Consider the following 15385-nt stretch of genomic DNA (forward strand, 5'->3'; position numbering starts at 1 on the left):
TGCAGAGTCAGGAATCGGAAATGTCCTTGGATTCTGCTGTGAAGAGTTCTGTTCACATGTGCTCAGTCTAAACTGATGTGAATATTTATTTTCATTCTATTTATGCTTTATTTAACCAGGAAGGTCCCACAATATCTTAAAGGTAACAATTCCAGGTTTTGAAGTCTTATATAACTTATTTATTTCAGTATTCATGCATCTTGTATATACATACTGGTGTGATGCATGTAGACATAACAAAGAACATAGTTTCCTTTGTCTTTTAATGCTTTTTCATTGTTCAAAAGTGTATTATTGCAGAGATAATGACAGACATCAGCACACATTTGGTGTCAGATAGGGTTTAATAAAACATGATGATAGTGGGGGACTCTAAGGCCCCCTGGTGCAATTTAATGTTTTTTGTTTTATTAACAGGATTTATTTATCACTCTAAATTGTGACTCATCAGATGAAAGTGACTCCTAATGTTCAGCTAACAGTCTAAATGAGAAGTTTAACCTCCTGCTTAAAACCTCATGGTGACTTGCAGAGTCCTCCATCCAGGATGGATAATAGTAACATAGCAGCAGTATGACTGTAGTATGTAGAAATAATATGAAAGAAATAAAGGGTGCTCCAGCCTACATTGTGTCTGCTTGTGTTGTGCTTGTTTCCACACTGTACCCTACACATGCACTCTACACTTATATAAGATATTTCTGTTCATATCACTGTAAATCAGCTATTGTGTTTGTGATCTCATCTCTGTAGCTTGCAGCCTGACGTGATGCTGACACACCAGCATATCTGGACATATGACTAGACGACTGAGAACTGAATTTGTTAATTTATAACTGACATGAATAAATGAAACTGATATTGACATTTGAGTTTAGTCATTAATCTGACTTTATTTTGGAAATATTCTGTTTAGATCAATACAGTAAAGCAGATTAAACATTATCAGACTATTGAATGATTTTTAGGGCAGATCACCCTCACATGAAGCTGTCATGTGTGTCAGCCCACATGTAGATCGATATAGTATCAGCTTATATTGTGGCTAACATGTGAGCAAACATTTGCCCATTTACAAAGACATCTACAGTCATTTGGATTCATGTCTCTGGCCCAATGAAGAATACAAATTCAATATTGATTATCTTACTCTTCAGCAACTATGTCTGGGTCTACTCAGACAGAGTTCTCACTTCGTCCTACTAACTAACATTAGCTGCTAACTTCTGTGTACAGCTCTGTCCTGTTGGGGGAGAGATCGCACAATACAATCATTTTTTGTCAGCTGAAAAACAGTGAGCTGAAAGGAGGTAAATAGCTCAGGCGAGCTGCAGGGTTGGGTGATTTATTTTGTTCATGTTTTATATTTATTAATGCAGCTTGTATTTGGACATAATTTAATTATGGTTCAGAAGCTATGGTTCAGGCAGGGCGTTGCAGCAGGGTGGGAAAAACACCCAATCACCGGGGTACCTAAGCTGACAGGGTCACCTGAAATGGTTCATTTTGTTCGTAAACAGCAATGAGAATCATTTTAAAATTATATAATCAGTTATGTACAGGAGACTGCAACAACACCATGGATGGAAACCCCTTAAAATGGCATCACTAGATGTCTGCAAAAAGCTTTATAATTAAACAGGTCCGTTTGAAGACTGGGATGCAGATGTGTGTGCATTATGTGTCAGGAGTGGTGGTTTGGATTTAATATTACTACTTTATTCAGTCAATTAATTTGCCGAATAGAAGAACCGTTTGAAGATTGCAACGATGTGGTTAGGTATCATCTGAGGGGTTTGGTTTGATGTAGGGCCCCCCAGATCCCAATTGGCTGGGGCCCCCAAAGTCCCTTGAAACGCTCTTTGGTTCATTAGTAAAGTAAGTGAGTAGAGACATGGCGTCTACAGTCACAGATTAACCATTGATAGCATCTGAAAAGGGTCAGATACAGGATAAAAGCACAGGCCTTATTCCTGCGTCAGACGGAGGTTTACTGTGAAATGACGTCTGAGTCATCTGAAGTAACTCTGGTCCTCTGGAGGTTTGCTGTGAAATAAATTATTAAGTCCAATTTATCAAGAGGGAACTCGTAGCTTCCTGTTATTGTTGCTGCTTCTGTAGTATATGTTTTACTTCTCAGCAACTATGATGTAAGAAAGCACAACAAAGGATTTTCCTTGTCACTGGGTCCGCCTGCAATATAATGTAAAACAATGAATTAAGGAAAACATCTATGAAAGAGTCTATGAGTGTTATTCAAGGTATAATGAAAAAAAAGATGGGAGAGATTTGTCAAGGAAATATTTGATTTCATAAGATCCATAATGACAGAGTGTTGATGTAATTATCACTTTAGATGAGCACATGCAGGTTGGGTTAAAATCACTATTTGTTGGTGTAATTGTCAGAGTTAGAGCTGCAGGGTGATAAGGCTTAAAAAATTATTATCAGTCAATATCAATAGTTATTACGATAAATGTCCTATTATTATTTCCTTTAAGTTTAAAGAGTGAGTTTTGCTCCTGAGTGAATGTTGTGGTTTTGAGCTCTTCCTAATGACAAACACTTGATTAACAGCAAAACATTTTACAAATCTGAGGTTGATCAATTATCCTCACTATGTTTGCACAACGCATTAGCATTATATCGAAATACATTGAACCTTTGTTATATTGTTATTGATGACAATTGTATTGGCATGATTATAGATATTGTTTTATTGTCCAGCCTTAGTCAGTTTTTATAGGTTTTATGAGAGTAACCTGTAATAACCAAATATATACAACAAAATAAACATTAAATAAAGAACTAAACTATATGTATAGTATTTTGAGATACTGAGACGGATGGAGCGAGAACATATGGTATTTATGTTCAACTTTAAACAGCAGAACTCACCTGGCTAAAAATTATTAATGCCACAAAATGTGCTTTTGATGAGATTTTGTAAAAAAACAACCCATCAAATAACCCATTAAGCTGCATCACAATTACCAGGATTATTTTAGCTTGATAACAGTATGACTCAGCGGGATACATTAAGCCACATTTGAAGATGGCAGGACTCAGGTTGATGGTGAAATACAACACATACCTCCTGTCAGCATGAACCTGTGACAAATTCCTTATGTTTGTGACTGCTGCTCAGTGAAAGTCACCCTGAGTTTTACCACATGGACGCTTTCGATTTGAACAAGCAGCAGCAGGCAATGTTAGGTTAATATTAGCAGGAGGAACAAAAATCTAGGATATATGAGGCCAGTGAGGCTGATAACACTGTAACACATTACCTGCTGCATTATTTCCCGTGAGTCAGTAGATGATTTGCTATAGCTGTTACTGAAAGCTACTGTATAGAGAGGTAATTACTGAATGTTAATACATTAAATCAGAGGTCTTCAACAGGGGGCTTTCGACTCCTAGGGGGTCCGCGGAGGTACTGCAGGGGGGTCGCGAAATTTTTGAGACAATTTTTCTATATTTAAAAAAAATAATTTCCAACCAATTTTTTTGCCACAAATTTAAATGTCTCTAAATACACATTAACATGAATCCAACATATTGTAGTGAACGGATAAATGGAGGCAGAAAACGTTATCTTTCATTCAGCAATGCACACAATGCAGCTCCTATACCTTGCACATGTTTAAAATAAAAACATGAATATATGAACCTGTGTATTATTTGAATAGCTTAGTATTGAATGCACAATAACAATAAATATATATATATATATATATATGTAAGATATTGCAGAGAATAGGGGCAGCCACTGCAAAAGCCTGGTCACCTCTATTTTTGAGTTTAGAGCGGGTCACCTCTCCTCTTTGTGTCAAAGTGCTCAGACCTTTTTCCAGAAGCTGGTGAAATATCTTCCATATACAGTTTCACCGCCTCACCACCTTCCCCAGGGGAGCCATAGAAGGATTAGTAGCTTTGCGGCTGCCAGAACTGCACATACTGGGGCAGACTGAGCGAGGCCTCACCTCTGACGCCTTCACAACAGAGGAAGGAAGGAGGAAATATCAAAGACTTCCCTTTCTTTTTCTTCCTGTTGAGGAACTTTCAGCAGGTCATCATTAGCGCCGTGGAGACCCATTAAAACAAGAGACAGTTTCCTCATCAGGCGCACAAGGTTCAGGGGGAGGAGGGGGATGAGCTGTGGCCCAGAGGTGTAGATCATATTCGACTTCTTCAATTTTACGCTGAATTAGACAAACACTCCAGTTTCAACGGCAATGCATCGGCAAGATTTGGAGGGTAGCATTTCGGACTGCTCCTGTGGCCAAGTCAATCAGACACACATGTGCACACACACACACAAACACTGACTGGTTAATGGTTTTCGAAGCTGTTTTCAGACATGTACTGAACTCCGACATCCTCCGGGACATTCTCAGGAGGGGCTGTTTAAGTGAACGCAAATGTTTAAGTGCGAGGCTCCAGACTGTTGTCCAGCCAGTCCCCCTCCCCTATAAGATCTACAGATAGTGTCAAAATGACCCTATGTTAAAACATAGTTGGAGATCCTCCAAAAGATTCACCCTTAGTAAGTGGGTGTGTTAATGGTGTTTATAAAGCATGATGGACGCCAAACTGAAAAAAAAAAAAAGAATACAAATATCTAAGGATGAAAAAGTGGAACCATGCTCGTAGAAGATACTGACAAAGATATCAAGACAGTTTTTTTGTGACAAGGGCCGCCATTGTGGATGTGCTGTAAGACAAATATGTGATCCCTGCAGTGGAATGTATACGTCGCATCCTGCCTCTGCCTGCCGCTCCACCCCTCACCTGGACGCTCCAGAGATTCTGTGTTGTTGTGAACTTGTGTGAGCGGAGAATCTCCTGCTGCGTTGTTCATGTATGAAAGACAAACACGTTTGGATTCAGTTGTATGGACATTCTCTGGAGTTCTTGTCTGAAAACTGCTCTAGAGACTTACTCAAACATTAACCACAGTAACTACTTGCCTAACCGTAACTTAAACCTAACCTAACCCTAACCTTAGAATAGATTTTTACCTTTAAATGTAATGATGGAGTCTTGTTTTTTGTAACCATGAGGAAGACAAGTCCCAATAATGTGAATGATTCAGGTCCCCACAACATTAGGAATACCTGGACCACACACACACACACACACACACACACACACACACACACACACACACACACACACACACACACACACACACACACACACACACACACACACAGTGCACTGCATGCATGTATACAAGAAAAGTTGCTGGGGAAATATCAAAATAACTGCAAATGTTCTGGGGGGAAGTACAACTGATGCTGTTATTGTGACATATCAAATGACTTTATCACCACGTATCAATCACACACACTCTCTGCTCTTGTGCGTCCGTCAGGCTCTTGGCAGCTGATTCCTCTGCTGTGCAGTTCAGGACACTGCGAGCTTCTCAGATGTCCGCTTTAGGTTCATTCAGCCCTTTTTTCTCCGCCGCCCTGAAAGGGACATGGGGCTTCTCTTTCCCTCGCCTTTGCTGACTCTGTGCTGATTGGGAACCAGAGGCGGAACTTTTCAAAGGAGTGTGCGGGCACCCCACAGGGTGATGCTCCTCTCTCTCTGTTTCATTTCCTCCACCCCCTCCACTTTTATCCCGAGCCAAATTTGTTTGTTTGCCTGTGTGATCAGCTGCAAGTGGGTGTCCTCATTCTGCCGAGTGATGCTGTGCAGATGAAAACTTTCGTCAGCATCAGAAATCTGTGTGTGGCTGTGGATCAGGGTATTTGTCACAAAACACCGACCCAAATCTCGAGCAGAAGTTAGTGGTGACTGTGTGATGTATGTCTGCAGTGAGGGGGAGAGGGAAATGTTCCTGCTAGAAGACTTAAAAGCAGTGATTTTACAGAAGACACTCCGAAGAGAGAGCAGCTCTGCTTGTATCAGGATTACTTCACCATCTTTTTCTCACGTACTTTACACAACAAAAAGATGAAAAGGGGCTATAGAAAGCACATATATGATTTATTCAGATGATGAACATTTCTGAAGCGACATCCGGCTGCATCCATCCAGAAAGTGGAGTGCTGATGCATTGTGGGTGCACAGAGAAACGTGCGAATACTGGGCCCCAACAGGACAAACAGTGGGAAACCTACATGTAAAATTCATCAGTAACTATCATTTACCTTTTAGCCAGGTAAAGGACTATATATGGGTGTGCTTGTATAAAATATGCATTAAATAATACAAATATAGTGTGGGGGGGGGGGGGATTTGTTGTAGGCAGAGATCAGACAGTTTCAAATGAAAACTTTGTACTATGGATGTAGTCTAAATGTAAATAATTGAACCCCTTAACATCTGGCCTTTTGCCAGGTTATAAAGGTATAAATCAACATACAATGGTCCACAGTGTTTGTTTGTCGTTTTTATCTCCGTCATGAAGGTTATGTTGTCCCAACTGTCCGTTTGTTGGTTGGTTTGTTTGTTTGTAAGCAAGATTACACAAAAACTACTGGATGGACACCATGATCGCTGGTGGGGGATGTGTTATGGGTTACGGAGGAACTAATTAAATTTGAGCTCAGATCTCTATCCAAGAATTTTTTGATCAATGTCTTTAAAATTGCGAGATGTACAAGGTGTTTTTGAACATTTTCAAAATTCTCCCTGCGAATAATCCATGGGTCTTGATGGGCTGATATCTATAAGTGTGTGAAATTTGGTGCAGCTTGATTGGATTGCAGGGGACAGTTGGGCCCCGGTGGAGGTATGCGCTCTACTGAGTGCCACTCTAGTTTATTGCATATATAGGTATATACTGTATATGACAAGCACCAACCACATGTCTGCATTTCATCTCTGCTTTTAATATACGTCTATGTCTCTGCCTCAGGTCTCCCTCTTTCATCCAGCCGTTCATTTTAACACCTTTGAAATTAGATAATCTCACCTCACAGTGCATTTAGCAGCAGTGTTTGGAGCTGTCAATCTTATCACACAATCTTCTTCTGCAGACAGATTATCCAATTGTCCCTCAAGTATGTAAATGGTTCATTCTGATAATTCATATGATCAAAAGCTCCAGAATTGAGAGTATTTACATGATATAGAAGACAGTACTGAAAAACACATTGTTAGCATGAGTGAGGATTATTCAGTGTCTAATAATCACGTGACCAAATCATTTACAATGAAATAAGACTTTTGCAACTGAATAATCTAATGCAATATATTACAACAACCAACTACAGTTAATAAAAAGTTATCAATAGCAGCCACGTTAACACAACTTGATGCTCACTTGTACAAAACTTGTAATTTTTTTCCTGAACTTGTCGTGTGTGAATATTTTCCCACAGTCTCGTTGGCATTCACTGGAGCATGTTTAGGTTTCTCTGATCCTGAATTCTCTCCCAGATGAGCGGCTCTCAAAACATCGGGCCCCTGGCTTATTAATATTTATCATTCACACATCCTGCCGTGAATTATTCTCCAGAATGTGGATGAGATTTTGTCAATAGAAAAAAACAAGTTGTTGTTTATTTATAAAAACAGGGGCGACACTGGGCGGTGCCTCATTTGTCCTGGACATGACCTTTGACTCAGACGATGATGATGTCATTAGTCATATAGAACGCAAATGTGCTGTGTGTCATTAAGCGGGCATGGAGTCGTGCAAACGCTTTCGTCTGTAACTGTCTCTGATGAAATAACTCTGCTGACAGCGATTTACAACAGGTCACACAGAGAGACCCGAGGCATCTTAAGCAGCTCATTAAATTTCACTTTCACTGTAGAAGGAATTCTTAATTAGATGAGTTTAATTGCCTGAGACAAGGAACATTTGTGTTTACCCACTATCCCTGTCTAGATCTTTTCCAACAGCAGGACTGCTGCCAACCTCCTCGCAGCTTCTGGTTCCCCACTTCATTTCCTCATGAGCCCAATTATAACAGCCACCGGCTTTTTACAATTAAATCACCATATTTTGTCCAGCTTTGTGCACTTCACTGAGAAATACACCTCAGAGCAATGGCAGATTGTGTGACAGTCGGCTCGTCTACTGCTTTGATCCAGACTGAAATAGCTCAACAAATGCTGGAGGAATTGCCACAGAATTCAGTTGAAATATTACTGCTACGGAAACGATGATTTTGGTGATTTCCTGACGTTTTCTCTTGCTCCAACAGCAGGTTGGCATCTGTAGTTTGGGGATGGGTTGCCATGACGTCTGGATTAAACCTTTATGTACTCTTTGGGATGAAGTGTAACCTCTGTTAGCTTTTCATCTATAGTGCAATCATCAGTTCAAAATACATAATTACATAAATACATAAACACTGCCTCACGGAGCAGCAAGCATGGACGACTGCTCTCAAAAGATCAACGTATCCGTTGCCAGGCAGGTTGTGAAAAATCCCTGTGGTAGCTCATTATTATAAACATTCCATTTTCACCTAAATCTATCAGTTATAATAGATTACTGTGATGTAATGATGTAATAGAAATCACTGTATAACTCCAGGACTGGCACACAAGCTGAGAGATGGGCGTTTATGAATGGCTTAATTTATAAATGTCAGTGAATCATTAATTTAGTATTATGGGTTCCTCGCTTCCTAATAGGTCATCACCTGCAGCTAAATGGTAAATGGTCTGTATTTATATTGCATTATACTGGTCTTGATGACCACTCTTACAGTTTTGCCATTCAACCATTCACACACACATTTATACAGTGCATCTATGTGCAGCACTCTCTCTATCACACATCCCTCTCACACTGTCGGCACAGCTGTCAGGGGCAATTGGGGGTTTCTTATCTTGCACACTAGAGGTGCCAGAGATCGAACAACCGACCGTCTGGTTAGTGGACGACCCACTCAACCTCCTGAGCCACAGCCGACCTGTAAGCCAGCAACTTTGCAGTTATAAATGTCAGTAAATTATTAATGAGGAATTATGGGTTCCTTGCTTTCTAATATGTCATCAAAAGTGCAGCTGGAAATGAAGAATGGTTCATATGACCTGTGTTGTTCAAGTGTTCAAAGAGCTAAATATAAAAATGTAACAACTTCATGATGTATCTCGTATTAGGACGTAATAATTGCGTGTGTAACACAAGGCGGGTGTCACGCAAATCTGATGAAGTGAATTAAAAAAGCTTCCATCAACATGAGCCTTGCACTAAATATGACCTGCCCGTATATCACGAAACATGTGGAGCTCTGGTGATTGACACAAAGTCAGCTTTCCCATTTTCTCACTCACCCATTGTCTAATTCTCATTGTGTTTGCTTTATTGCAAATGTGTGACCCAGACTTGCACTGACCCACAGGTCTGAGACGTACTGTGAGAGGGGGGAACGGGTCACGAACTGAGCCGGCACAGGGGGGGGACATAGGTGATGCGTCTCTATAGGGGCCCATGGGTGAGGGACCATGACATCCCATACGCCCAGTCCAGAGGGAGGATGTGAGATAGACACCCAGAATCTTGTTTGTGTTCAGTGGGAGGGAAGTGAATAAGTTGGAGAGCTGGAGATAAGGAAAACAATACATCATCTGCGGATTTCAGACTCTTCAGTTAAGTCACTGCATGTATGGGAAACTTGAGTATAATTAAAATTATGTTAACTCAATTTTTTTAGTTAGAGAAATTTAATTAAGGATTAATAAGTTTAGAGATCTTACATTACTGTTGTACTTGTAGCCCAAACCCTTGCTGATGTTATACTTCTCCAGATGTTTCACCACAGTTTGTTTATAGTGGTGGTGGTCTGTGCACAAGGCCACGTCTCTCTCATGGTTATTGTCCTCTTCCCTCTGCCGCTGCTGAATATTCCTTCCCCGGACCTCCAACCTTACGCCCCATGTTGCCCTGACCACATCATACATCCACTGGATCAAGTTCGAGCTTGTGCTGCGAAAAAACCCTCCTTTTTATAGAGTGACCTACTGATACGTTTCCTTCCATGTCCTCAAGGTGGAGATAAGTGGTGAACACAGTGTTGTCTTGTCAGATAAAGCTGCCGTTGATTTACGTTTATGGGAAGAAAAAGTAGTTCAGGTTCGACACACATACAGTACTGGCCTGCACAGTATCTGTCTTCCAATGTTTTCATTCTAAACGTGTGTCAAGGGTTTTTCTAAGTGTTTTGTAGTGTGTGAATGGAATTTATTACAGATGACAAGCTTGGTAAGTTATTTTTGTACTGTTCCTGTGTATGACATAACATAGGAGCTCATTGTCTCTGAGCTGTAATCGTGTTGTAACTGTGGTCAGCTGATAAATCTTCTCTACAAGTCAAGAATTTTCATTAAACGTCCATTTTATTTGCTAAAATGTGACAAAGTATAGTTGGTTCAAAGGCCATTATTATGAAAAGCAGTACAATTAGTCATCAAATTTTTTTTCTTCATTTTTTTTACCTAACAGCAATACACACTGCTTTCGTTTCTTTCCAGCATTTCTCGCTGTTGCCGAAATCATGCACCAATCACTACATAGTGATGTTTATGTGTGGTTTTCATACTCTATACCATGGAATCATTAGCTGTGTCTCAACTCATTGGCTCCATTCTTCGGAGGACGCAGTCTACCTGGCCCATGAAGACTGCCTCCTTCATGGACCATGAGAAAGCCGAACAGAAATGAGACGGCCTGGTCTACAGAGGCTTTCCGTGATCCGCATCTCCAGCTTGTCCCGCCCTTATTGCTGTTGCCTTTCAACAGAGCTAAAGTTGGACACATCAAGACATTTTTAATACATTTTTTTACACGTGTACCATTAGCTGTTCGTTTCAGTTGAGGCGTGATACCAGTGCCATTACCTATTTCAAAAAAGTTTGCTACTGAAGTGCAATGAATCCAGGAAGGATCGACCCAGTGGAGCCTTCATTACTCAATATTGAAAGGACACATTTGTTGGCTGCATTCGAAGAAGCCTACGCAATGGGATAGTCTAGTTGCATCACTGTGACACAATTAGCCCTTGAATTTAAACACATTTATGTTGTCCCACGGTGCAAAGTGTACAACCGCAGGTCACTCACCGAGCAATACATACCATCAGGCATTGCGCTTGCTGTGTTGACAGGAGGAAAAATGGTGGCGAGACAAGAGGAGAGAGGGCAGTACAGCCTCCTCTCTCTGACACAGTACAGCCTCCTCTCTCTGACGATTGTACGCCTTATTCGTATCATAATTCATATCTGAATTAGTGAGGTTTATATTTGCCAGCATTTTCACAGACCAATTTCAAAAAAGTCTGTTTTAGCAGAGCACTGCATCACAGCAGAAACTGCAGCAAACAAGTTTATTTCTACATTTAAACATGGCCATTCAACATGTTTTTTACCTAACAAATATTAAAACTAAGTGTAAAATTAACTAATAGCCAATACAACAATGATGTTGAGCAGCCGGTGGGAAAAAAAATTCCACCGGCTGCTCAACGTTATTGTTGTTGTACATTATATTCCTGAGACAATGATATAATTATTATTATCATTAGTGTTTTTTTCTTTTGCCAATGAGCTCATTGTTTAGTCCTCTTCATAGAAGCGTGAGTAGGGCTTAGTGAATGGGGTGTTTTCAGACACGTACCTCTTCTTCCTGTTGGCTTGTATAACCTCTGCAGACTTTACCAGATTTCTTTAATGGAGCAGACAGACTACTTTTGAGGTGCTGACTTTCCTGAAAATGTTCTGAAAACATCACTCCCACGTCTCTTTTAATATTTGTCAGGGTGTGTCACTGAGTTGGAAAACTGGACAGTGAATGCATCACCACACATTCTTGAGGCAGGGGCGGCACTTTGCTGATTCTAAGCTTATTGAGGATGTCTACCTCCTCGCTTCCCCAGAGTTCTTTTTTAAAGATGACTGATTTTGTTGTGGTGAACGCATTGCTGCTTGGAAACAAAACTGCACAAATTTCCCACCAGGGAAAAAGTAGAGACATCTTGTCCACCCTGGGACAATAGGAACCAAAACCAAGTCACGTCATGGCACCATTCTTATTAGACAAAGGTTACAACAGGGAGGGAGAATGAGGGTGCTGAGTCAGGCCAGACAGGTAATTAGTGACTGTGCTTGTGACCTGTTGCCCAACAGGACTTTTACCCCACTGCAAAGACCCATGGTGAGCTCACTGGTGTCCCTGCAGTGTGCTGGCACTAATTTCTGAGAAGCAGCCCCTCCATTGATCGTTTACAATGATTACGTTTCTTGTCGCAAGGGCAAGAAAAAAGCTGGAAAATAGTTTGTTGCATTGATGCCAGGAACAACAAATGCTTGGGCCGTGATACAGGAAGTATGTGGTGTGTATGAGAATATGCCTGCAAAAGGTTTGACATCAAGAAAATAATTTATCACAATAATAATTTATCACATATTTGGTTGGCCTTAAACCATCTTAAAGTAATTATTAGACATTTCATGAGAATTAGATGAGATTGATAACCCTCCTGTTTTTAAGTTAGAGAGCTTCAGTCACAAGGTGATTAGCTAAACATAGCATAAAGACTGCAGTCAGGAAGGAAACTAATCAAAACTTTCATTTGTTTGTGGCACTACATTGAAAACTAGAAGAGTAGAGCACATACCTTCGTCAAAGCCCAACAGTTCCCATATGAAACCACATTTAAATTCACAATAACATAAATGTCAGTCCGCCAAAATGTCCGATTTTTTTCACCGAGATCAATGAGTTACTCTCTGAGACATAACCCTCCAAAAAAACTGAAAAATGCACAATATTTAAGAAAGTAATCCAGTAATCTGTCCAGTTGTGTTTGCATAACTAACTAACAGACAAACAGACATTGATATAAACATAACGTCTTTGGTGGTGGACTAGAGGTTACAATTCACCCAGTGTGAAACTAACTTCATAACAATCCATCCAGTATAGTTTCCAAGACTTTCAAATCAAAACCACAAATAACATCATGGTTACGGCAGAGGAAAAATCAGTGGCTCACCAAAGTCAAGAATTCTAAATCCTATAGGGACTTTGAATGTCAGTGCATAGGCAACATTTCACAGTAACCCAGCCAATAGTTATTTTGGCCCGGACCAAACTGGTGGACCGACCAATGGATCCACATTGTATCCCCTACAGATCCATACCACCAGCTCCAAAAGTTGCAGCTTTTTTTCGACAATTATCTTTTGTGAACAGCAGCAAATTGCAAGAAGCATATATCTTATCATTTCAAACTATTCCTGTAAAAATATTGACCTTATTTTTTTCATGCCAGTTTCAGCTATACTGTTTTATGAGAGTGCTTCTTTTTGTCAATTTTCTGGAAATTGAACCCAAATGTAAATATATTGCTCATAGATTACTACTTTTAAGATTATTTTAAGAAAACTGAAAACCTTAAAGAAGCCATATTTGTAAAGATTACTGCACATTCTTAGTATCTAAATGTCCTGTAGATGTGTACATTCTTAGAGGAGCTCTCTCACTTTACTGATTGATGCAGCCCAGAGTCAACACCTTCTGCCACATAAAAGCTCCTGACTACAGAGACCTCGAGTCTGTGTCACGCACTTCTTCCAAGCAATGGAATGTGTGTATGTGTGTATATTCATGGACCTCCAGACATCCTCTGTGTCTGTCTCTGCGTGTGGAGATTGCTGCCTCTCATAGTCTCCTCCGAAGCAGGAAGAGGAAGCTGAGTGTTTGTGCGAAGGAACCAAACGCTGATCAGAACGTCTCCAGGTTACCACTCTCACAACCGTGAGTATAGAAATTTGTGACGAACGACACAGCTATAATCCGTGAGTGGAAATGTGTTCATAAAACAAAGCTTTTTCAGTCATGGCGCTTATTCATCTGCATGTTCATTATTCTCTCTTCCGTTCAATCACACTTTCTTTCCATGAGGGATTTGTCAGTTGTATTTCTCTCTGCAGTTCATTATGAGGAAAGCATGAGGGATCTGTGTCGGCCAGTTTTAATCAATCAATCAATCAAATTTCTCACATGTATGTTCATGTGAGAAACAGTTCAACTCGAAGAAAAAGGGAATGCTGATTTATTTTCTCAGCTGAGGACCCCAGGGTGCTGGTCCACATTGGAGAACACTGACCCACAGGGTGAACCACAGGGTGAACCTCTGCCCTGTCACCACAGGACCGACCAGAACAGGCCACACACATTAGAAAACAACTCAGACATAGCCATGGCTTTCACTTTTCAATATTTTCATATGAACAATGGGTGAAATGATGTTGTAATGTCAAAGGAGTCACTATCAGTGATGCACGCACAACAACTTTACAGTTTCTCTTAGCTCCAAGGAGTGTCTGAGCATCTGTAAGGTGATTGCTTTCTTTTTATGGTCCACAACTGAACTGGTTCAGTCTCACTGCTCACACCAAAGTTCCATTCAGCAACATGTTGCTGTTTTCGGCCACTTTCTACCCAGCACCAAACAAGAGACACGTTAACAACTAGGGAACATAGGGAAGCTATATATTTTTCTCAGGAGTTGGTTGAAACCAAAACCGAGTAAAGAGTAAAATGACTGTTGAGCTCAACCTCATCAAACTTCAAATTAGTTCCGATGATGCTCTGCATCTGCTGGGTGTATAAGTAGGTAATTATTCGCCAACATGGCAGCCATGACACTTTATAAGTCCATGTCACATGCTCAGGTTTTTGTGTCACTCTGGGACCAAAAGCTCAAACATTGCTCAAGCAATGCTGCTAAAGAGGCTAAATTAAAAAGTCATGTTACACACATTTCCATGTAGAAACTTGACAACAACATTGTGAATATGAGTCAAATTTATAGACCTCTTTCATTGGCAAACTTTTTTTTTTTTACAACAACCCCCTCCCCTCAGCACAGGATAAATAATGGCTTGTCAAAATCTAATGTACACAAAAGTCTCCATTAACTTGAACATAATAATGCACTGTGTACTTGAACATTGTATTTGTCATGGAAATTTGTAGATGATTTAATTAATATCATTATATTATATTATTTTTCTTCACAGATGTTTTATTTAGTTTCTTATAAATCGTGCTTCTATTTGGTTGATTTTGACAATATTTTCAGAATTCTTACTCTAAATTATACTGAATTTTCTAAACCCCTTTTGAAAAAGTTTTGAAAATTGTTCCTTTTAAAGCGTGTCACTTATCTTGGACTGTTGTCAGGCTCATTAAAAAAATTCTCACAAATACTGATCATTTTCCTGTCAGCATTTAAAACAGACCCTCCTCCAGTGGGAATACAGAAGGTAGTGTCTTTAGTCGCTCATGGTCTGATACGGTGAAAACATCTTCAAAAATCCATTTTTCATTTACTGGAGTTATTTTTATATCATCAGCATGACCGCTATTTTCATCCTGAGCCTTGGCAGATTTAACAGCACAATA

This window comes from Hippoglossus stenolepis, chromosome 15 (genome assembly GCF_022539355.2).
Source record: "Hippoglossus stenolepis isolate QCI-W04-F060 chromosome 15, HSTE1.2, whole genome shotgun sequence".
NCBI classification, from domain to species: domain Eukaryota; kingdom Metazoa; phylum Chordata; class Actinopteri; order Pleuronectiformes; family Pleuronectidae; genus Hippoglossus; species Hippoglossus stenolepis.